The following is a 23,414-nucleotide window of genomic DNA, read 5'->3' as shown; positions in this document are numbered from 1 at the left end:
CAAAAAAGCTGAGCCAGTTTTACTCAAGCTTCCAAGGAGAGAAATTCACTGATGGACTAAGGAAAAGCCTGGAAAGTCTCAGTCCCAACATCTGAGCAATGTAAAGAGAAGGAGCTAGAATGGGAGTGAGAACTACAGATCTCAGGCAATAGTGACCCCAGGCCTTTCTCCGCTTCTGTGTCAATGCAACTCCCGTGCAATCAGGAGCCCAGAAGAATTATACCCGTGTCCATCTAGAGTAAAGCGGAGGCTGGGCCAGAGGGGGCGGAAATCAGGACTGTTTTATACTCTAGGATTTTTTCAAACCCTTAATTCCCACAACCAGTAGCCACAGCTTGGAGAAGGCACAGGTGTTTACACTGCTCCGTCGTCTAGCTGTGCTCTGAGCAGAGTTGAGCTGTCTGGTGGTAACTGAGAACTCTCCCCTTCCCCTCCCCCCAAGGCTTATACTACGTTATCACCAGTGCATCTGCAGTTTTGGGGAATGAGCTCGGCCAGCTGACCCCCTGTACTAGCCGTCCAGTCCCTACAGCCTCCTGAGGGCATGAATGATTCTGAGAGGCAGTTCGGTACCTTGGAGAACCACTGGCTCAGGATGCCCGGGCAGTTACACCAGCTACATTCAGGAGCCAGTCCAACCTCCGCTCCTCCCTTCATTTGGAATCCCAGGGAAGATGTAGGCATTTAATGCCCACAAAGCTGTGCAGCGAATACCACTGACCTCATCCAGCCAGCGCACGCTGCTCCCCAGTGGGGCTCTGCCAACACAGTGACAGCCTGACCCACAGCAAGCCCAGCTACTCCTGTTATTAGACCTCAGCAAGCACACGCCGCCCTCTGCACTCAACTGCTCGGGCATTAGTGACATGAACAACAGGGAAAAGGCTCAGAGCTTATCAACCTCATTATCAGCTGTGATCTGAACAGGGATTTGAACTCCTGGTTCCAGTGAAAAGATCAATGCGCTACTCCCAGGCCAGCAAGCACCACTCTGTTTTTTCAAATACGTAATTCCCTGACTGCTTCTCTGCTGCTGGATGCAGATGATCCTCACTGATTTAAGACAGGCAACATTTGCGTCAGCATCAAAAGGATTAACGTGCAACAACAGCCTCACTACAAGAAAGCATCTGCATGGGGCACTGCTAACGGGACCTCTGGCTCCTGTCTGCGCTTGGCGGAGATGCCCGCTATTGGAAATGCAGGACAACTCTGGATTTCTAAGGAGGAGCTGAGCTCTCTTCAAAACTGGACCCTGGATCCCACCTCCCTGCTGGGCAGTTTTATGCCATCCCATCCCTCCTCTCTCCTACTCTTGAGACCTGCCACCTCACACCCCCAATATCTTGAGAGGGCCCAACCCTTAGTTTCTTGCTTGAGAAGTCAGGAGAGTTAAGACACGGAGACCCAAATTCAGCACCAATCAGACTGCTAAGAACCGGTCATTCAGGGCTACCCCCAGCCTCCTGGGGTTAGTGGTTAGACACTGAAATTGAAGGACACCTGAATTGTTTCCAGCTTCACCACTGACAGGCTGCATGGCTTTGGGGAGTGATCAAGGCCTATACTGGGAAGAGATTTCACTAAGTGAGTTCTGGCTCTTAGGGTGTCTCAAGCAGCCTGTTTCTGATGTGCTACGTGCCCACAGATCCCACCAGCGTGGCCACATGGGTGCTCGGCATCTCCACTAAACTGGTTCTTGGTGAATGGACATAGCCAGAACTAGTGAATACTTTGAAATTTCATGGCAGGAGGGAAACCCTTCATGCCTCAGTTTCTCCATCTGTAAAATGGGGAGGAGACTATTCTATCTACATCACAGCAGAGCTGAGGTGAAGTAACAAATGCGCACGCAGCACAGGAGAGCCTCAGGAAGAAACAATTCATCTCCCTGTGTTTGTGCCCCGCCCAACACTAAGCCTTTGAAATGCTGCCTAACAATAGGACAGAGACCCACCTATTACACACACACACACACACACGTAGGGTAATAGCAGCACCTGACCTGGAGCTCACACACTCTGTCTTCCATTCCCAGAGCCATCCAATCAGCCCTGGAGTGGGCTGGGATCTTCTCCAGGTGCCAGACGTGCTGGCAGGGTTTCTGTTGCCTAGGTGTGTGCTAGGCTGACCCCAGAGTCTGGGGAGCAATGACGATTTGCTCCCTTTTCTCCTAAGCTGGGAGGAGACCCCATAGTTCTGGATGGCAAAGAACCTACACATTAGCGCCTCTCCACTTTCCCGCCAGCGCCAGGGTCAATGGCTTTGCAGCCAGAGAGAAGTACACACTTCCCCAAATCCATTTTTTTTTCAGAAGTCACTGCGTCCTATTCCCTGTCCAGCTTTTCATTGATCCCAACTCCAATGCCAGTGTAGAGTCCCCACATCTCTCTCTCGCCCTCCCACACACACACCCTTTCAAACACAAATACAAACACTAAGAAAGACCTCTGCCCTCCCAAGACAACTGCCTGGACCAAGGGGACAGGTGCGCAGCTGCTAGATCAGTCATTGCTCCCTCCCAAGAGAAGAGTCCCAGCAGGAACGCTACACACGGGAGACTGTTTGGCCGTGTCTCCAGAAGCGAGAGAACATGGATGCCCCACAGGGCCACGGAAAGTCAGGGAGCTGGCCTTCCTAGAGGAGCCCTGCATGCGAGTGGTTCCTGCATTCAGTGCACAGGTTGAGAAGATCTGTTGGACAGGCACAAGGCTTTCAATGGGATTCCTTTCTAGTGGGCTCCTCTCCGTACCTGCACTCCCTGGTGTTTTCATTAGTACAAGGAGACAATGCACAAATCCTGATTCAGCAAGGCAAATGCAACCAGAAGGATCATTGTCAGCAGCTCAGGATCAGATGTTTCAAGAGGCTGCTGTACACCTCAAAGAGGTGCGGGGGCCTGGTGGAGAGAAGGCAGGCTCTGAGAAAGCCACCCTCGCTGAGACATGACCTGAGAGGGGCAGGCAGTTTGCTCTCTCTCTGCTGAGCCTGAACAAAGTGCATCACGGTGCACTTTGATATCAGAGTGAAGGGTGCAATAGAAAAACCTAGAGTAGAATCTTCTAGATCCCTTTGCAAGGCTGTGGGGCGAGCCTGAGAGAGACAGACAACACACGGGGACAGCATTGACCCTTTGGGTGTGGCACAACGTTGCAGTCATGCCAGATCCTATGGCTTCTTTCCCTACAGGAGATGGGGCGGTCACAGCCCTGTCGACATTATAACATAGATCATTGCAATCTGCTAGCCAAAGCTCCCCTGTGCCTTCAATTAGACACAGAAATTTCCCTCCCTTCCTGCCTTATGCAGCTCTGTCAAGTTGCTATCCTGAAGGCTGGCTGAGCTAAGAGATCCCTGTGCATGACAGCTTGGGAAGTGCTTTAGGATGCTTCAGGGTGAGTATCACTATATCACTTAAGATCATATAATTACCTGCCCTAGGACTTTAGCCACCTGGGGAACATGACCCCCTGCTGGCTGCTCACTATCTTTGCTGCCAAGCAGCTCCCTGGACCACTGCTGCTAGCAGTGCTAGGGAGACCCACACCTGCAGCCATTCAGCTCTTTCCCTTCACCCTGCAGTCTCAGCCAGAGGCGAGGGTTCACAGGCCTGCCAAGAACATCTAAGTGTGTCAGATACTTCCACAGCACCTTAGCAAATAACTAGCCTGCCCAGGGCTGGCTCCAGGGTTTTTTCCGCCCCAAGAGGTGGGAAAAAAAAAAGCCACAATCACAATCAGCGGCATTTCAGTGGCAGGTCCTTCCCTCCGAGAGGGACCGATGGACCTGCCGAATTGCCGCCGAAGAGCCCGACGTGCTGCCCCAAGCACCTGCTTGCTGAGCTGGTGCCTAGAGCCAGCCCTGAGCCTGCCTCAGCTGCAGACAAGGGGGCTGGAACAATATGTCTAGTGGGAGTGCTGAAATCCAATGAACCAATCTGTAAATTCTGTATTGAAGTGGTTTTCATTATAGCCAGGGGATGCAGCACTCCTAGTTCCCGCACCTGTAGCAGAAGAAGGCATACAAGCTGATGATGGACCAGCCATTTAAATCCTGGCCACAGGTCACTGCTGGATGGAGAACAATTGACGCAAGGCTCTGCATGGCATGGCAAATGCTAGGTACCATACAACCGACATAAGCAGGCCCAGGGACTCTCAGATCTTGGCCAGTGCACTGTGCAGTAGATGTTTATCGGCTTAGCAAAGCACAGCCAGGAGGACAGGGATTTACGCCACTTCCCCTTCTATCAGCCATGGGAGCGGACAACACAAATGACAGAGAGCAGCACCTCAGACCCGAGAGCAGCTTGCCCAAGCATTAACCGCTCAACTGCATCTGGGAGAGGGTCACCATTGCAACCACCCTACGTCAGGGTGTGACCATATCAGCTCTCACCAGCTCAGGGGGAACGACCCCAGACGGTGCTCAGATAGGCAGAGTCAATGCTGAGGCAGAGCTGCCACTGTAAGAGAGAGCATCTCACAGATAAAAGCACAGCGGAGGTGCAGACCACCAAGTGGGCATTAAGGATGCAACTTTCACAAAAGTAAGGGTGCTAATTGTGGTGTCCTGGCCAAACTGTAACTTGGGCAATTACATGTGGCCTACCCACAACTCGCTTGGCAGTTTCAACTGGACATATTCCTCACTGCTCCTCCTACATAAACCTGCTGTTTCTCAGCTGCATTTCACCAGCAAGTGACAGGTAGTACTGAAAATATGTCTAGACAAAAAAAGATATACAGACCTATTATATATTGTGCCAAATTCATTCCTGACCTCAGCGACGCTACACCAGGGATGAACTCGGGCCATGGTTTTTGATGGTGCATTTCGGCCTTGGGATGAAAGACACTGTGCAACACAGACTTTAGATGTGGAAAGATGTAGCAAGTCCTGTCTCATCCAGGTTACACCCATCCACATTCAGGGCAGGATTGCACCTGATAGCAAGTCTTCTTTTGTTCTGTCCAGTCTATGTTTAAGAGTCCCAAGAAATGAGGCTGCAACATCCTCTCTTGAAAGATGATTCCACAGCTGGATCCATCTGAAAGGCTGGAAATTTCTTCCGTCCCAACATTCAGCCTAAATTTTGCCTGTCTCAATTCCATTCCTTATTGCCAGCAACGTACCTAGTAATGCTGCTGTTTATTATAATCAAACTCCAATCCTTCCACTTGGAGACCTAGCTGCTAACCAGCACCCCTCCGTTAGCTGGGAAAAAGAAAAAGCAATACAAACCACCACAAACATGCACAAAAAAACCCAGAACTGCTCAGCTACTTCCCATGCTATCCAATATCGACAAAAGCTCCTGCCAGCAGAAACAGGGCCAGATCAATAGTGCATCTAATTAGAACATTTAATTACTTCCTTTGTTCATTCGTTCATTGCTTCCCCAACTAGATCACTAGAAAAACCAGCCACACCTCCCTCAGTATTCCAGCCCCTTCATACTCCACCTGGATAGCGGCTCCAAGACGCCCTAGGATATGCATGATTAGTAAACAGTCTGTGTTCCCCCTTCCCAGCTCCAGCCTCCCTCCTGGTCTTGACATACGCTCCTTGCTTTAGACACTTCTCCATGGGGGCACACCTGACTGCCTCTGTCTAAGCCAGAAATGCTTTCCACTAGCACTAACTGCAACAAACAAGATTAGTCAATTACAAAGGGAGGTGTCATTAAAAATGCACCCTCAGCTTCAGGCCTTTGGGCATGTAATGAAATGGTTTGCTCTCTCCCTGTCAAGATGCAGCTTCTTTCTAGACCCTGGACACAAAACGAATCAAAGCTAAAAATACCCTCTGATTGTCACTACCATGGCACCTGGCACATAGTGAAATGGGGAGAGGAGAGAAGTGGGGGGTTATGAATGTGTTTTAAACCTCTACTGAAGCTTCAAAATGCTGTTTGATCACTTCCTTATTTACCTAAAATTTCAAAAGGAGAAAAAAAACAAACAAACATTCCCTTTGTGCAGCAGAGACAGACGACTCCACCCTGTGTATTTTCCTTCCTGTCTGATGCTCGCTGAGATACCAGCACATGCATCCCAGATCCCCCTGCTAGACAGCCTACAGGGGAGGGGGAGCAGATAGGGCAAGGAGTGAGTTAAAAGAGGGCATTGGTTTACTTTTGCAAAGATTAAGATCACAATTGGTTCAGATCTGGAATTCATCTTGTGCAAGACCTCCCTACACACTGTGTGGTCCAAGGTTTTACCCAGTCTCCCATACCACATCCGGGCATGTTCATCTCTCCTACAAATTTGGGGGAACAGACCGTGAAACAGGAGCAGAGCAGCAAGAAATGGCAGAGACCTGCTGGATCACGGTAGAGTCTACTGACATCCAAGGGCAGGACACTTGTCCCGAAAAAGGATGGAGCAGATATTTAAAATCATATTTAAGCTGCCATCACATCTCATCTTAGCCGAAAGGCCAAAAGCCCTAGGAAAGCTGCTGACCTGACGAAATTTGTGGAGCTGACACTTTACATTCATTTGTCTTGTGTTTTTAACACAATGGGGCTGCCTTGGTGCCCTTTATCTAGGGCTCTGAATTGCCACACAGGGGACCCGGGGGCCAGTCCTGTTCCCTCATTCCCAAAGCAGGTCTAGGAACAAGGAGAGCTGCAGATCCAGCCCAGGCATGGATAAGCCCCAGACAGAATCCAGTCTGGTCCTTCATGGTCAGAAGGCTGATGGTTTTGAAGGGATGGGCTGTGCATTGGTGGGGGCTCAAATGGGGCAAGAGAAATAGCAGCATGAAACAGCAAAGATAGAAGTGAGCTCTCCACAGCTCACAGCTGCACATGATCTGCCCCGGGTTACAAGGCTCTGCCCACCATATCCCATCCTCTCTGGCATTAATCCAGAGCACCCTTATAACATTTGCCACACTGCAGTTAATCCTCACTAGCATGTATTATCCCCACTTTATCTCAAGGGGAAACTGAGGCACGAGGCGTTTACAACAAGTCAGCGTCAGAGCTAGGATTAAGAGTTACTGGCGCTCAGGGATGTGTTCAACCCACTGGCCCACATTCCCTGTCTGCTAAAGGCAAGTGTGCCTTGGCTCCTGTCCCAGCAGTACCACAGCTCAGCCTAGTGCTTATCATCGTGTGTTCCCAGGTGCCTGGGAATGCTTCACTCCCACAGACGGGACCAGAACAACAGATGCTGGCATCATGCTCCACCCTTGCAGACGAGACACCTGCTGCCAGACACTCGGAGCGATAGCTCCTTGACATCCCGCTCCGCTCCCAGGGGGATGCTGTGCCAAAGCAAGGAGAGATGCAGTAGCCCAGGTGGAAGAGCTGTCTGCCGATCCCTTTCATTGTGTGTTCTTGTGTGCGCACGCTCAGGTTCCAAGCAAGGCAAGAGCTCCCAGCTCAGGATTTAAAGGAGCGGGTGAGTGGGGTGTTACACCATGACTGTTAAACACTAGAATGCTCCTCTACAATCACTCCCCAGCACCTATATTCCAGATAGAGTGACCAACCTCCCCTAGAGTCAGTCCCAGCCCTGTCGAGCAAATCACAGCCCTGAACAAGACGAGCTGCCCAGCCATTTTCTTCCAGCACTGAAAATGCTGGTCAGGTTTCCCCCTAAAAGTCTTATGCTTCTTTTTTTCCCTCCGTGACTATGATGAAAACCCGCTGACTCAGAGACATCTGACTGCTCCAATGAGAACAATAGGCCACTCAGCCGAAGCTGTCACGTTCTCTGAGTGAGCGCATTTTTAGACGTATTAGAGTAGCAGACTGATAACTGTGCATGTGTGTGTTCATGGAGATGAGCGTAGGGAGGCTTCCCGTATGATGGGGTTGAGGAATCTTCTCTTACCCATGTCTCCTTGACTGGGGAAAGGGCTTAGATTGTAAAGTGATAGGCACTATATCAAAACCTAATATAGAGAGATAGGCCAGCTCAATTCCCATCTTGGATTTGCTACGAAAACAAAAGCCATATTACAAGTGACAGCATTCCCTAAGCTCTGCCCACTTCCCACACCCCAATCACGGTAGCATCCGAGACCCTCACAAGCAATGAGATATTACCATTGTACAGGTGGAGAAACAGAGGCGCAGGGACACCACCTTCCAGGGAGCCTGTGGGAGAACTGGGAACTGAACCCAGCTCTCGTTCAGTACCTTACCCTCCAAGCCATTCTTACTAATGTCCTAGCAATTCATATTCTAGCTTGAGGAGGAGATTTCCCAAGGCACAAATGGGAGTTCAGTGTCCCAGTACCCTGTGTGCATTTGAAAACCTCCTAATGGGCTGGCATACTGCAGCAACACTAATGCAAGTCACAGTGCTTGGGAATAATAGTACCGATTTTATAGGGACAGTCCCAATATTTGGGGCTTTTTCTTATAAAGGCACTTACTCTGCACTCCCCTCCCGATTTTTCACACTTGCTATCTGGTCACCCTAAATACTAGTGTGGTTTTATTTTAATCCACAGAGGACTAGAAAATGCCTGTTATTGCTACTCTGCTCACCCCAGGATATGACGGCTATTATCTCAATCAGAGAGAAATTTGAGAGGTTCAGAAGAGAGAGATTTTCCTCTTCCTGGCCTGAAGGCCAGCAGAGTGGATCTGCAATGTCACCACATGATCAAGAACAGCACTCACAGGGAGGATCATACCTCAGCCACAACTGCAAATGGATGGCACATTCACAGACAAGCAGCACAGTCCATCAGTCTCTTGAGCCAGGGTCTCAAACCACAGCTTCCCCCAAGCCAGATGTGCTGCTGCCACACTCTTAAGGAGTAGAAGCACTGCTTTGCTATCTATGGTAATGGCTGATTCCACGCTTCCATTACCACCAGAAGTTGCTGTTAAAGCACTAAACACAACACACTGGTTGTAAACAGAAAAGACAAATGCCTCCACTACCCGCAACTGCTCCAGTGGCAAGGGACACGGGAGGCCTGTGCTAGGCGCAAAGATAAGAGGCCTCACTGGGGGGACATGGGGTGGTGGCATTTGTAATGCTACACATAGTTTGCATCCCGATGGGGACTAGTATGAGAGCCAGGGCACACGAGAGCTTCTGCAAGCGTGTGTGTGTGTGCGTGCGCGTGTGATCTTCTGCAAGCATGTGTGTGTGCGCGCACATGTGAGAGATGTTCTGCAAGCGTGTGTGTGTGCGTGCGCGCATGAGAGAGATGTTCTGCAAGCGTGTGTGTGTGCGTGCGCGCATGCGCACGTAAGGAAGGGAGAGGAAAGGGTAGCTTTGGGAGTAGGAATGTCAACAGCAAATTTGGCACCTGCCATTACAATCAAGAGCTGGCACCAAGAGCCTGCAGCACAGTCCCTGTTCTTGCTGCCAGGGGCCAAAGTCGGCATTGGACAGAGTCTACAAAGCATCGGTCTCATTTGAGAGCATGGGCACTAGCACCAGGAAGTTACCTATGTAAACAAACAGGCTCCAGTCCAGTGACCACATGAGATCAAGGCCTTCCTATTCAGAGAAAGTTCCCTAGTGCTAGCTCTCTTCCATAAACCTGTCTCATCTCTCCTCAGCACACATTGATCAACCTTATCTAGTTTGACAAAGACAAAGAAACACCACAGCCAGTCACTAAAACAACTCCCTGCATGCACAGTTGCTCTACAGCCTGCATACAGCCCAGGCAGTGAGAGGGAATAGCATCTGACAGGTACAGAGCTCTCCAGGGGTTGCAGTGAGGCAAAACACAAAGAAATAGGTTTACGTGTTCAATCCGGCATAGAAGCATCGTGTGTGTGTGTGTGTGTGTGTGTGTGTATACACAAATATATACATACACACATGCACACACATACAAAACCGTTGATCTGACATTAACACACGCATAAGCCGGGAGCCACTCTGGACTAGAGCTCCCTTAGATAGCTGAGAAGGGTAAAGCCACCAGAGAGAAAGGGCAATCATTTCGGGCACCCCAATGGGGCACAACTTAGACTAATAATATACTTAACACATCTCTAGCTCTTTATAGCTTTGAAGCTGAAAAACATCAAGCAAATCTAATGTGAGAAAATTGAGGAAAAGGAATATTTACGCTGAAGATCAGGGAAAAGCATCTTGACAATGAGATTGATTAGAGCATGGAACAATCTCTCCAAGGAAGTGGGGAAAGCCGCTGCTCTCGCGAGGTTTGAAACTAGACCAGTAAAAGGTCCAGAGAATAGACCATAAAGAGCTAGCTCCCACCAACCACAGATGATCTAATAAAGCTTTTTGATCTCTAACTTCCCTGATATACTGTATAAATTAAAGGGCACACTCAATCTGCTCTTTGCTCACGAAAGAGCCCATAATTTCAAGCATTAGAAATACAAGAGGGGAGCAATGCCGTGGTGGAAATAATCCATCTTGTAAATGCACCAATGGTAAAGGAAGGGGACTCGCTAGGTCTCATACCTTTGCCCAATGTCCTATATAAATCAGACAATTAAGAAAGTGTAAAGCTTTATTATACCTCCAGAGCCTACCTCTTGCCATCTGATGATATTCCAAAAATAATCCTGGAAATATGCAGGGACCCATTCCAAGTTGTTCCTGGCTTCCTGCATACTCTCCTCTAATATATATTATTCTCCTGACATCAACACTCCTGCAATCAAACATTATTAAGGGCAAAACAGCAACTCCAATTTCAGAGGAATTCCTGTGATCAGATTTGCCCCCCTAGAATTCCCTAATCTGAGTCTGATTCTGAATTCCTTAGGCACCCCCGCTTGTACTTTCCAGTGGGGCTCCAGAATCATACACATTTTTTCACCCCCATTTGCAGTTTATTGTTTGACTGGGGGATTTATTTAACCCCTCAGCTGCCAGAGACTGGGAAATGTTGCCTTAACTGTTGTGGACATCCACATCAAAGAGATCACTGGCTTCTCCAGAGTGTAATGTAGAAGAATTGGTGCGGGTGCATGGAGAACTCTTCTTACAGATCAATAACTGTGATCATAACAAAGCCTTAGAGAGATCAGATCCGAGGCCCAAATCTGCCCCCATCTAAGAAGGTGACAAAACATACCCAACTGTTTCATTGCTGCAAGATCAAATCCCTGATGTTTCAATTGCAAATGCACTGGGGGTGGGGGGGGGGATCATGTCTTGCTATCCCCGATAAGTGAACACACTCCCACCCCTGTACAAAGCAGTGGGGAAATAAACAGTGTTTAAAGCTCTTTGTGCACATTACAGAAAACCAATTCAGAGGCATGCAAAAAACTACAGGTGATGGCAGAGAGAGTATTCATATCACAGCCACTGGAGGAGCACAGATCTGGGCATGGTGGCCCAGCCTTGCTCAAGACTGGCAGATCTGCTAGTATTTCAGTGCCTTCCAGCTCTCTGAAGGGGAAGAGAGGTCAAAGTCACCTGACCTTGGCAGGGGCGAAGCCCTGACAGATCACCTGCTTAGTATATACCAAAAAAAAAAAAAAAAAAAAGCCACTCCCCGTGAAAGGTGTCTCTGCCTTCCTGGCTGGCTCACCACTCCCCTTCCCTCCCTGCTCCACTGGGTGTGTCACTAAGGAAACCAAATCAGGTAGGTTTGAGCTGGCCACACCCAGAAACTTTCAGCACCAACAAGTCTTCTACGGACTGCGGCTTAGCCCACCCCAGATGGAATTACCCCTGATGCTTGTTCCTCCCCATTCCTTCCCCCGTGTAAATCCTCTCCAGCTCCTCCCTCCTAGGACAACGCCAAACACACACCGCCAGCCTGCAGTTTGATCTCCGCTCTGACATAGGGCAAAATGTGAGTGTGTGCCGCATGGGAGAGGCAGAGCGGCCACCAGAACAAGCTGCGTCTCCCCTTCATTTTGTTCTCTCCCAAGTGACTTGCCCCCCACCTCCGGGCCCAGATCTGAGCGGATCCGCTCCCGAGTAGAGAATTCCCCGCGATCTGGGGGAGGGAGATGGTAGCGCTGAGAAATATGTCAGTTACCATTTCGGGGGTGGGGGAAGGCAGGAAGCCTGAGGGGAGCTGAGCCTTCAAACCAGGAGATCAGGAGGGAACGCGCCGGATTTGTGCCCCCAGAAATGGACGCACCTTAGACCCGAGATTGCACCTCTCTCCTTGGCGTGCAATAGCGAGCGGCAGGCCGGGGGCTGGGGGGAGGGGGGGAAGAAAGGAACACACCCCCTCCAGTGGGCACTCGGAGGGGAAAAGATGGGGAATTTTGCACAGGCAACGTGCAGGGGGTGGGGTGCATATCTGACGGCGAAATCACAAGCAGGCCACCAAGACGCGGCTGCACCTAGGACATGGGGGACGAGGGGCACCGAGCAGACATTGCAAGGAGAGGAGGTATTCGGAGGCAGACACACACACACCGCACGGCCCCAAAAACACCCAGCCCACGGGTTCTGCAAGCCAGGCCACCGAGGGGTCGCGGATCGGAACGGCTGGGGGAGCGGCGGCTGCGATCCCAGGCGTGCAGGGCCCCCGCTCACCTGGCTGGCGGATCCGGAGTCAGGCTGTGCAGGGAGCGGCTCAGCAGCGGCATCCCAGGCTCCCCGCCGCCTCGCTCTCCGCCCGGGTACAGCAACGCAGCAGCTTCCCCGCCCTGCAGCTGGACAAATCGCTCGGCGAGCGGCGGCGGGGCGGGGAGGAATGGGAGGGCCGGGAGCGCAGGAGGGGCGGGGCGGAGCGGAGCGGAGCGGAGCGGACGCCGCTGGCTGGGAAGGGGAAGAGGCTCCGGCAGCCCATGGAGAGCCAGAGCAGGTGCGCCTCGCCTCGCCCTTCCCGCAGCCGGGGGCGGGGCTGGCGGAGCCTGGGGACCCGGGCTGCTCTCCGCAGGCACCAGCGCCCCAAGGTTGCACCCGACGCCAGTCATTGTCCTGCCCTCTCCTCATTCCAGCGCCTCTCCCGGGAGCAGGGGGGCTGTGCTGGATTGGCCCCAGGCCGGCCGCGGACACGTGCTGCCGACATGGAAAGACAAGACAGCACCCCTGCAACAGAACCAGCGGCCGCCCCCCATCAGGCGTTGGGGTTTAATCCTCAGGGGAGGGTCCAGCTTCCACATTTTGGGTTGGGGCAGTTTCACACACCTCCAGTTTTCTTCGCTTCCTTGCATCCCTTCGCCGCAGTGCGGTGAGTCTTCCTCCCGCAGGAAGGGAATTTCCCGGGCAGGGAATTTCAGGCCCCCAGCCTACATCTGTGGAAGAAACGAAATTTACATGCAGGGTGAACTGAAAAGCGTTTGGGTCGTTTGTGAAGGTTACATCACCCAGGGAGGGAATGGAAACTTTCCATGTGCCCTCAGCACCCAATCGCCAGGCTCCAACTGCACTGTCCCCCTGGAACCTCACTACAAACAATCCAGAGGCTTAGGCAAGTGGGTGTGGGGGAAAAACATTGCCCTGCATTTGTTTAGCACCTGGCACAATGGGGTCCTGAGCCATGACTAGGGACATCTATACGCTGCCACAGGGCAAGAATAACAGTATTGAAGTGTTGCAATGTGCTCATAGACCATTTGCAAATGGGGGGAGAGGGGGAAGGCTAACCCCACACAACAAATTCAACCAGCCTTGTCCTCATGTCAAGAGAGAGACATGACAACACCTGCACCACACGCAAACTACCTTTCATTTAGGATTTGGTTCTTTTTCCCCAGTCTTTGTTTCTATCAATAACCTTTCTGGGCTTAGTTCTGCATTTCTATCCAGGGCTGACTTTAAGGGCCTACTGTTCTCAGTAATCAGTTCTATTAGGATCATATCAGATTCCAGGGAGAGCATGTTCAGTTACTGGAATTCCTTATATGGCTCTCAGTGCTGTGTTTATTATCTAGTATTGTGCCTGCCATATCTTGCTGTATTGATCCTTAGAAGATTTAAAAAGAAAACAAATGCATCTATGTAATGAGCATCTGGTAAGATGAGCTACAGGAAGGGGGAGTATCTCCAACCAGGGACAGACCTTTAGTATGAAAATGTAGCTGCCTTCCCTGTCTAACTTCAGGGTAAAGACAAAGTTGGTAGGTAGCAGCTATTTTATTGCTGGTGAATGCAGAGAAGAATGATCTAGTGATAGATCAAGGGAGGTAGACAAAGATTAGACCCAACTGCATGTGATTTTTAAATGTTTGTCCATTTATAAACAAATCTGATGTTGGCCTCGGACTTCTGACAAGTTGCCAGTGTAGTACTAGGTGTCACCAAAGGAGTGGGGTCTCATCTACACCCTATTATGAATAATAGCTGCTGGGAACAGACACAGCCAGTAAGGCCCTAATTACGTTACTGGTATGTAAGCCCTGCTGTGGTCTCATGCAGTGTGTTTACACTAGGGCTTTACACTGGTGTAACTTGCCTTAATGAGGACAGAGCCTAAATCTGTTCCACACAGGACTGTGCAGCTTGCCCCACTGGTGCAAACATGTGCAAACCCAAAGGGAATCTGCCATTTAGCCTAACATAGTGAACCGCCATAGAACGAGCCCCTGACTTCACATTCATGGAGCCACCAGCACACGCTTGAATGAAACAGGCTTCTTTTACTGCTGTATAAAATGCCTCTCTTTATTAGTCACACTGAGGCTTTTTCTTTACAAACCACGCTCCAGCAGGCAGTACCGGGAACAAAACGAAGCCACATGGTCTAATGGTTAGAGAAAAGGACTAGGAGCCAAGAGGATACAAGGGTCTAGTCCTCTACTGAGCTGTTGACTCACTGTGCAAACTTGGGCAAGTCTTTGCTTCTTTGTGCCTCGGTCAACCCCAGCTGTGAAGCTGGCTAAATAGCAGAAACTTCATGGAAAGTTCAGACGCTGCATCAGAGCCAAGCTTGAGAGAGCTTTCATCTGCAAATAAATTTCAACTTGCTACTCAAAATTCTCTCTGCAGCCCCCATTGGATATGTTCTTCATTTCCAACCCTAACCACTCTTGTGTAGTGTTGCTGTGCAACATTAAATAGCTGCTGTGTTTCACCCCAGGGGTGGCTGCAATTCAAAGGTGAGTGAAGTGATTTGTATGTCACACTTTGCTAAGTTTACATGAAAGAAGATACAGATTATTGCTGTAAGTATATGACCGCAGCTGCATTTACTTATACTCTATTCTCATGAACAATTATTATCCTTACAATAGAATTTTTATCGGTCAGGCTCTCCAATAGGAAAAAAAATTTATGGAACTGATGTATATATGCCACACACCAGTGAAAGCTCAGGACTGGTACATGTTAGAAATGACTTTGGGATTTCAAATCAGTCAATGAGTAACCTGCCGTGTTACCCATGTTTGGAGGAAGGTTTGGTCACTGAGCTCCTGCCAATCCCTCTTCAGGGTCACCATGTTGTTTACATTCCAAGAGGTCCTTCCTTTGCTGTTTGGCTATGTCGTGGCACTGATACTGACTCCCAGAGGTATAATGCAAGGAAGGCCAGCTACTGCTTCCACCAGTAGCGACTCCGGGGTGCATCTCCACATGGAAACCTGCCTGGTGCTGGAAGGCAAATGCTGCAGAGAGCAGCTTTTCCCTGGCTCTGCCTCCTCTCACCTCTGGCCTGGCCTCATACCGAAACCATGCACTGTTAGAACAGAGGCCTCTGTAGGATCTAGATTAAGGTGGCAGCATGCCATGAAGCAGTTTCCTTGCCCCATTGTCCTTCCCTGGTTTGTGTCCAGGGGGTGTAAGCAGGTGGACTTGTCATGACATTGTTGCATTGGCTCATTGGTATCAGCACAGGCGCCTTGCATTAGCCAGGGCAAATCTGCATGTAGGTGTTTAAAACAGCACCCTGTGTGGCTGACTCACCTCCACTGAAGGCAGTGTAACCCCCTTGCCTCCAGTGTTGTTACTCCTGATTTACACCAGCGTGAGAGGGGAATTGGGTTGGGGTTCTATGAACATCCTTGTTTTCCTAACACTAGTGGTACTGTAATTATTTCCGTTTTCTCATTAAGTAGCTATAGTCCCTGGGTGTGGACCGGTCCTAGGTTAGCAGACATCAAAGATAACTGCTTCGCTGCATTGACTTTCACTCAGTTCCTTCTGTCTTCTTATCATTCCTAATTTCCCCCATTAAAAACAATGACCCCTAGTGTTTACCATCAAACATTTATTAATTAGTTCTCCTGATACCCATGTTGTGGAGGCACAACAACTTTTAACATTAGCTATCCCTGTGTATTAATACAAATCTTTACACTCATGTAAAAAAAACCCAAATCTGGCAGATTAAATTATTTTTCTGACAAATCCATAAAAAAACCCAGCCAGGCTGGTTAAATACCATCCAGGTGGTAACCCTGCTGCGAATACCTGAGCAGCCCAAGTGTGTAATTATTGTTATGAAGCATTCTTCAACTGAACCTAAAACACCTCAAGGATGGGGCAGAAGTTAAATTGTGTTTTCATTCCGCTCATTTCCAGTGTGAACATGTGCTCATGGTAGGAGCAAGATCCTCAGCTGCTGTAAATCAGCATTGTTCCATTGAAGTGAATTCACATCGACACCAGCTGAGAATCCAACCCCATTTTTCCATCATCATCTGTGACAATATAGGTGGGAACAATACATTCTGTGGGACTCATGCTAACTGCCTCACTGTACTGCAGTGGGGATGAGGCATGCTCGGTATCCAGCTAGATTTGGGCCCTGAGCGGGTCATCTCCTTTCCACTTATCTGACCAGCAGTTTCTATGCTGCAGTCCATCACCACAGTGCTTGAGCACCTAATGGACATTGATGCAGACCTTGATAATACCTCCCACAAAGACCACGGATCCGGTTCAGTGGAGAAGGCACTTTGCCAGGTTTGTCAATGAGGCGCGCAGTACTAGTGCCCAATAGATTCTACAGGTACCCTAATGCAACAGATGCAGCTGAGTGACAACGGACTTAGCTCAGTCAGTGACAGGTCTTTCTGCTGCCCCCTTCGCTGGACAAAGATGCCCCTTTTGTGACTCTTCTTTCGTACACTGATACTTTTCTGACATGGGTAGTTACCACTCTACCCCTTGTATCTGTTCGTTCGAACAAAACATCTCCATCCATTACCCTGTTATCCTGACCTTATCGTTAGGAGGGGTCAGTATGTCCCTCCACCATCTTCGGGGAGTGTGTTTACATATAACTTTGCATCAGGGTATTCTTGTACTACCCTTCTGGAATACCTAGTGCCTAGTACTTCTTAGGAGTGCCTGTGTTTTAGAAACACCAGCAGTGCTGGTGCCAAGTTCATGTACCACACAGTCAACTTGTAAGCATCTGCTTTGACACAGGGCCTGACTGGTTCACAGCATAGCCTGACTTTGGTTCAGGACACAGCCTAACTTTGTGGTCTATGGTTCAGGCCTCAGACCCTGCACCAGGCCCAGAGCTCCAGGCTCTCTCTCCTACACATGTAATATTGCTGGTTGTGGGGGAAACTCACAGCTACTCCATTCCAACCTCTCCCAGCCGGAGGCGCTGTAGGGAAAGGTGCGGGAGCACTAGCTGCAGGAGACTTCACAACTACTGCAGTCCCAGCCAGGGCTGGCGCTTCCATTAGGTGACCCTAGGTGGTCGCCTAGGGCGCCAGGATTCAGGGGGCGGCATTTTGTGCACTCCCTGTGGGAGCTTCCGGTTCTGCTCTCGTCGCGCCACCGAAGAAGGACTTTCTGCTGACGTGCCATGGAAAACAGCGGCAGGCAATTGAGCAGCTCAATGACTGCCGCTGTCGCCTGTGGCATTTTGGCAGAGGGTCCTTCGTCCCCGGCGCGATGGGAGCGGAACCAGAAGCTCCCGTGTGCCCCGTGGGGAGCGCACAAAATGCCGTCCCCTGAATTCTGCCTAGGGCTCCAGAAACCCTGGCGCTGCTCCTGGTCCCAGCCTCTTCCAGCAGGAGGCACTTTAGAGAATGGTGTAATGTTGCTGGCTGTAAGGCCACTCCCAGTTAATAGAAACCACCCAGAAAATCCAAGTGCACCCCAATCCTTTAGTCCTCAACAGCTCCCTGCCAGCAAACCAGGGTTTCTCAGAAAGGGACTCACTGAAGCTGCCTATTCCCACTCCTTGCTGTATCTCAGATCAGACAGAGGCCAATAAAGCTCAGCCTTTGAGGTTTCACGTCTGTGTGTTTGCGGCAGGCAGTTATTTTGGGAACCCGAGCCTGAGCTGCCGCTAGCATTGATGCTTTGCGATAACAGCCTTTCATGCCTTTCGCTTGTTTGTGCAGGGCATGAAAAGCCTTTTTGTGCAGCTTGGTGAGCCTGCAGCCAGCTGGGAGCTGCAAGGCACAGATCCCCTTCACCGTTGGCATGCTCCCTCCCTGGCAGTTGGGTGCTAGGCTCAGATGCCAGGCGGCTGAGAGCTGGGAAAGATCTTTCCAGAGACATTCAGCTCGGAGAAGGAGAAACTTGGACTCTTACTCCATGCCTGCTATTAAAGAGACATTGTTGGGTTAAAAGTCGTTATGGCCAGGTGCCACTTTCTTACATGACAGTAAATCAGGAGAAACTCCATGAACCTCAGTGTGCCAGATGGGAGATATGGGCTATTTCTGAAAACCAGCTATCCATGTCAGTGTTTCTGACTCCATCTTAGACAATTAAAACGGCAGGAAAAAATCAAAATTGATTTTCAAACAGTCCCCTCCCCCCACTACATTCTTCCTTTGCTTTGCCCATTTCCCTCCCTTTGGAGAATGCGAACAGACTGGTCAGTGTTTGTTTCTAGTCCGTTTCACCTTCCAGATGTCAATATCTGGTTTACAGACAGGTAGGGAATTCTTTACATCCAAACAAAAAAGCTTCCGGGGAACTTCAAACTGCTTGTAAAAAACAAGTTGCAGTGGGGGAGGTGTAAGTTGGATATTAGGAAACACTAGTTCACTAGGAGGGTGGTGAAGCTCTGGAATGGGTTACCTAAAGAGGTGGTGGAATCTCCGTCCTTAGAGGTTTTAAGGCCCATCTTGAGAAAGCCCTGGCTGGGATGATTTAGTTGGTGTTAGTTCTGCTTTGAGCAGGGGATTGGACTAGATGACCTCCTGAGCTCTCTTCCAACACTGATATTCTATGATTCTATGAACAACATGAATATTGCTTGTAGACTCTGCACAACCTTGCTGCACAAAGGTTGCAAAGCAAAATTTGGTTGCTAAAACCAGTTAGACAGGAACTCTCTGGGCATTTGGAGTCTGATTCAAAGCCCATTGGAGTCAAAGAGCTTTGGATCAGGCCCTTCTCTTCCCCAACTTGAGTATCTAGTGGCACTTTTGGGACAGCAGCAAAGAATCCTGTGGCACCTTATAGACTAACAGACGTTTTGGAGCATGAGCTTTCGTGGGTGAATACCCACTTCCTCAGATGCATGTAATGGAAATATCCAGGGGCAGGTATATATATGTGTGCTAGCAAGCAAGCTAGAGATAACGAGGTCAGTTCAATCAGGGAGGATGAGGCCCTGTTCTAGCAGTTGAGGTGTGAAAACCAAGAGAGGAGAAACTGGTTCTGTAATTGGCAAGCCATTCACAGTCTTTGTTCAATCCTGAGCTGACACCATCAGCTCAGGATTGAACAAAGACTGTGAATGGCTTGCCAATTACAGAACCAGTTTCTCCTCTCTTGGTTTTCACACCTCAACTGCTAGAACAGGGCCTCATCCTCCCTGATTGAACTGACCTCGTTATCTCTAGCTTGCTTGCTAGCACACATATATATACCTGCCCCTGGATATTTCCATTACATGCATCTGAGGAAGTGGGTATTCACCCACGAAAGCTCATGCTCCAAAACGTCTGTTAGTCTATAAGGTGCCACAGGATTCTTTGCTGCTTTTACAGATCCAGACTAACACGGCTACCCTCTGATACTTTTGGGACAGAGGCCAGAAGGCAGGTGCTTTCCTCACACGCACTTCACCCTCTCATTCACCTCTCCCAAATGCTCCCAGCCCCCCATCACCCTGCTGTGATCTCACTGGTGTCACTACAGGTAAGTCTACATGGCAAGCAGAAACCCACAGCACCGTGGGTCAACAGACTTGGGCTTAAGCTATGGCACTTTAAATAGCCATGTAGATGGTTGGGTTTGGGCTGGTACTCGCACTCTGGAGGCCACCCTCCTCCATAGGCTTCAGAGCCTGAGTTCGAGCCCAAGCCTAAAGGTCTACACAGCTATTTTTAGCACCAGACCAAGGCTCTGAGGCTCCCTGCTGCAGACGTACCTGAGTGAGTCACATCACCAGTGGAGAATTAGGTACACAGAGGTTTTACTTTGCTTTTTTTTAATTTAACCTTAAGAAAAGAAGGATCCACATCAGTCACATCCAGATCTTTGCAGAGACTGGAGAGCCAGGCAGGGAAAAGGGGATCAGCTTCCCAGAGCAATGTCCTAAAGCCCTAAGAAAAGAGGAAGGTTAAAGAACAAAACTACGCATTTTCCCTCTTCAAAGCCCTTGTCAGCATTGTGGCCTCACCACATCCCTGCGAAGTAGGGAGGGATTCATATCCCCAATTTTCAGATGGGGAAACTGAGGCACAAATAAGCAAAGTGACTTGCCCGAGGTCATGCACTGAGTCAGCAGTGGTATTAGAACTTTGGACTGATCCTGTTTCTTCTTATAGGAGATGGTCTCCATGTTGGGAAAGTCAGAGCTGCTTTTGGAGAACCTCTCAGGGAAGCAGGAACCTCTGACGGGTGACTAGTTGGGAGGGATCAAAGACCCATATGGAGAGTTATAAACAAAGCAACCGGCCAGAGGAAACACTTTTCTTTATTTCCTTCTCCGCTGATTCCAAAGGCAGCAAAAAAGGGACCATCCGTGTCAGAACCCAACCACAGCTGACATACCAGTGCCTTCTCCCTACTCCCCTGGCCCTCACACAGCACCAGGGGACCACACACTGCCCAGCCGCTGGGTGGAAAGGCGTGGGATGGCTTGGCTTGCTCCTCTTGCTCCTAAAATGAAGTGAGTGGAACCCCACCCTGGAGCTAGAGACCCTTGGCAGCTTAATCTTTCCCCAAGCCCTAATCTGTAATGGGGGGCCTGTGGGGGCATTAGGGTCAAGGATGGGAGCAGTCCAATGGGGTAGCTGTGGGTCTGCCCCACTTGCCATAGGAGAAGGAGTTCCCTGAGTGCCATGGGACAAGGCCCCTGGCATGGTTCTAACACATGCTGATTAAAGGTAACGACCTGACAGCTTAATTAAACACCAGTCTTAGAATGCCATGCACTGAATTGAATCAGAGTCTGACAACACCCCTGCCCCACACAGAGTGACAGCCGACAGCCACCCCACATCGATCTCCCCAGCCCCAGAGGAGAGAGAAAGCAGGAGAGATTAGATGTGATGCATAAATCAGGAGCAGAAAGATTTCTCACTTGCCTAGTTTCCACTGCACACCTTGACCCAAGTCCCAATCCCCACCCAAAAGAATCTCCCTTTGAAATGGCTGCCACTCTCCTCCACTGTCTTGTTATGAAAGACGTTCTTTAATTGAGATCCATATTTAATTCTGTCCTAAACAGGTTTGGTTTGGGCCTTAAGAGAGGAGGAGGTTCTATTAATTACTGTATTACAGCAGAGCTGGTGACTCATGGGACTGCCATGCTAGAAAACACTATTTCTGCTCAAGAAATTGACCTTGTGCTATTTTATGCTACCTGGGCTATTAATTATCAGTGCAAACGTTCTGAGACCATAAGAACTTTTCTATCCAGAATTATAAGGGTGAAGGGGACAGCACAAGAAGGGCTTAAATGCAGCACTGCCAACTCTTCCGAATAGCATGATTAATGGTTATTGTCTTTAAAGATCCAGCTCCTGGAGTCAGGTGGTTATGTGAGAACCTTGGCTTTCATTTTAAAAAAGAGTACATTTCTAGCCCTTGTGGCTGCAAAGAAAAGTTTAAAAAATGTGGAGGCAATTAAAATGAACCTATCGATTCATAGACATCAAGGCCAGATGAGATCATGGTGATCATCTACTGTAACTTCCTGCTTAACTAAGTGACTCCTGCATCAAGCCCGTAATTTCTGTTGAGCAAGAGCGTCTCTCGGTTTTCCACAGCATGAGCCTCCTTTTCTTCTGATCGAGGCAGGAATAAAATTGAGGCAGACACATCAGCTAAGAGAGTGAAAGAAACAACCTTGAGCAGGGCATGTTCCAGGCAGTGTTCTGAGCTGTTGGACAATGGGCTATTGCAGGAGTCGGCAACCTTTCAGAAGTGCTGTGCCGAGTCTTCATTTATTCGCTCTAATTTAAGGTTTCGTGTGCCAGTCATACAGTTTAACGTTTTTAGAAGGTCTCTTTCTATACGTCTATAATATATAACTAAACTATTGTTGTATGTAAAGTATATAAGGTTTATTAAATGTTTAAGAAACTTCCTTTATAATTAAATTAAAATGCAGAGCCCCCCCGGACCAATGGCCAGGACTTGGGCAGTGTGAGTGCCACTGAAAATCAGCTCGCATGCTGCCTTTGGCACGCGTGCCATAGGTTGCTTACCCTGGGCTACTGTACAGTGTGCAGAGACAGAGACGGTGAAGGGCTCTCCAAGACGAGCAGCAGCATGATCCAAGTTTACCGCCAGCAGCTGGATGGCCAAGAGAACCACACCAGCAGCATTTCAACAGAGCATCGTGGTTCTCTCTTTATTCAGTCCCCAAAGGGGAACCCAAAGAATCATCCTCCCTTATAGGATATCACTAAGCTGATTACACCCCTGAGAGCTGAGCAGGTCATGGGGATGAGTGTGGGTTAGGCAGATTAGATAGATAGAGAGGATTAGATCAGATAGAGTTAGAATTTTCCTTTTTTGGGGGGGCGAGGGGGGATTTATTTCAGGCTAATGCACCCCTGCCTCGGCCGCTCCAGCAGTGTCTCTGGAATGCACCAGTCTTTGTCAGCGTGATGCTCCTGGATACACATCTCAGGGGGCACAAGCTAGAGGGCCACTTTGACAGGAACTGGTGTGGGGCACACTTGGGAGGTGAGTGGAGAACAGAGGAATAAAGGGGAAACGTTGGAAAGGAGATGCCACTTTCATCCGTAAAGAGGAGACAGGGAAAGCATCAAACGTGTTGAGAGAATCAGAGCAATTACCTGCCAGCTCTCTCCAACCCCAACCTGTGTGAGGCACAGAGGCCCTTCTGGTCACCTCCCACTGCCTCAATCCCAGGGGTAGCTGAGGGTTCGGGGTTCAATAGGACCATTGCAGGAGTTACAGAGGCTGCTCTCTTCATAACCTCGCCTAAGGCTCTCCACTGCCTGCTAATGGCATTTAGCTACTAGTACAAAGTGTATTGCCAGGCTTCCATGCTATAGCAAAACAACCAGAGATGCAGATGTGAGGTAACGGATATTTGACAAAGGAGGTGCTGTCATCATCATGAATAGTTTGGAATATGAACAAGAGGCTGCTAGGCAGCTCTCTAACACCATATTCTACAGGCCA

At 49.5% G+C, this 23,414-nt stretch overlaps 1 protein-coding gene across 11 annotated transcripts in view; it reads right to left on the bottom strand.

The window, feature by feature from the left end:
- EPB41L1 (erythrocyte membrane protein band 4.1 like 1) overlaps positions 1-12,626 on the bottom strand; it is a 161,343-nt gene extending 148,717 nt beyond the window's left edge. For all 11 annotated transcript variants that reach the window (XM_030533303.1, XM_030533308.1, XM_030533306.1 and 8 more), the window contains exon 1: positions 12,474-12,626. The gene's annotated coding sequence lies outside the window, so the exon portion shown is untranslated. The remainder of the gene's footprint in view (positions 1-12,473) is intronic.
- Between the last annotated feature and the right edge of the window lie 10,788 nt (positions 12,627-23,414).

The sequence above is a fragment of the Gopherus evgoodei genome, chromosome 14, assembly GCF_007399415.2.
Source record: "Gopherus evgoodei ecotype Sinaloan lineage chromosome 14, rGopEvg1_v1.p, whole genome shotgun sequence".
NCBI lineage: Eukaryota > Metazoa > Chordata > Testudines > Testudinidae > Gopherus > Gopherus evgoodei.
Note: the sequence above shows the minus strand (reverse complement) of the source record. Positions and strands in the feature narration are given on the sequence as shown.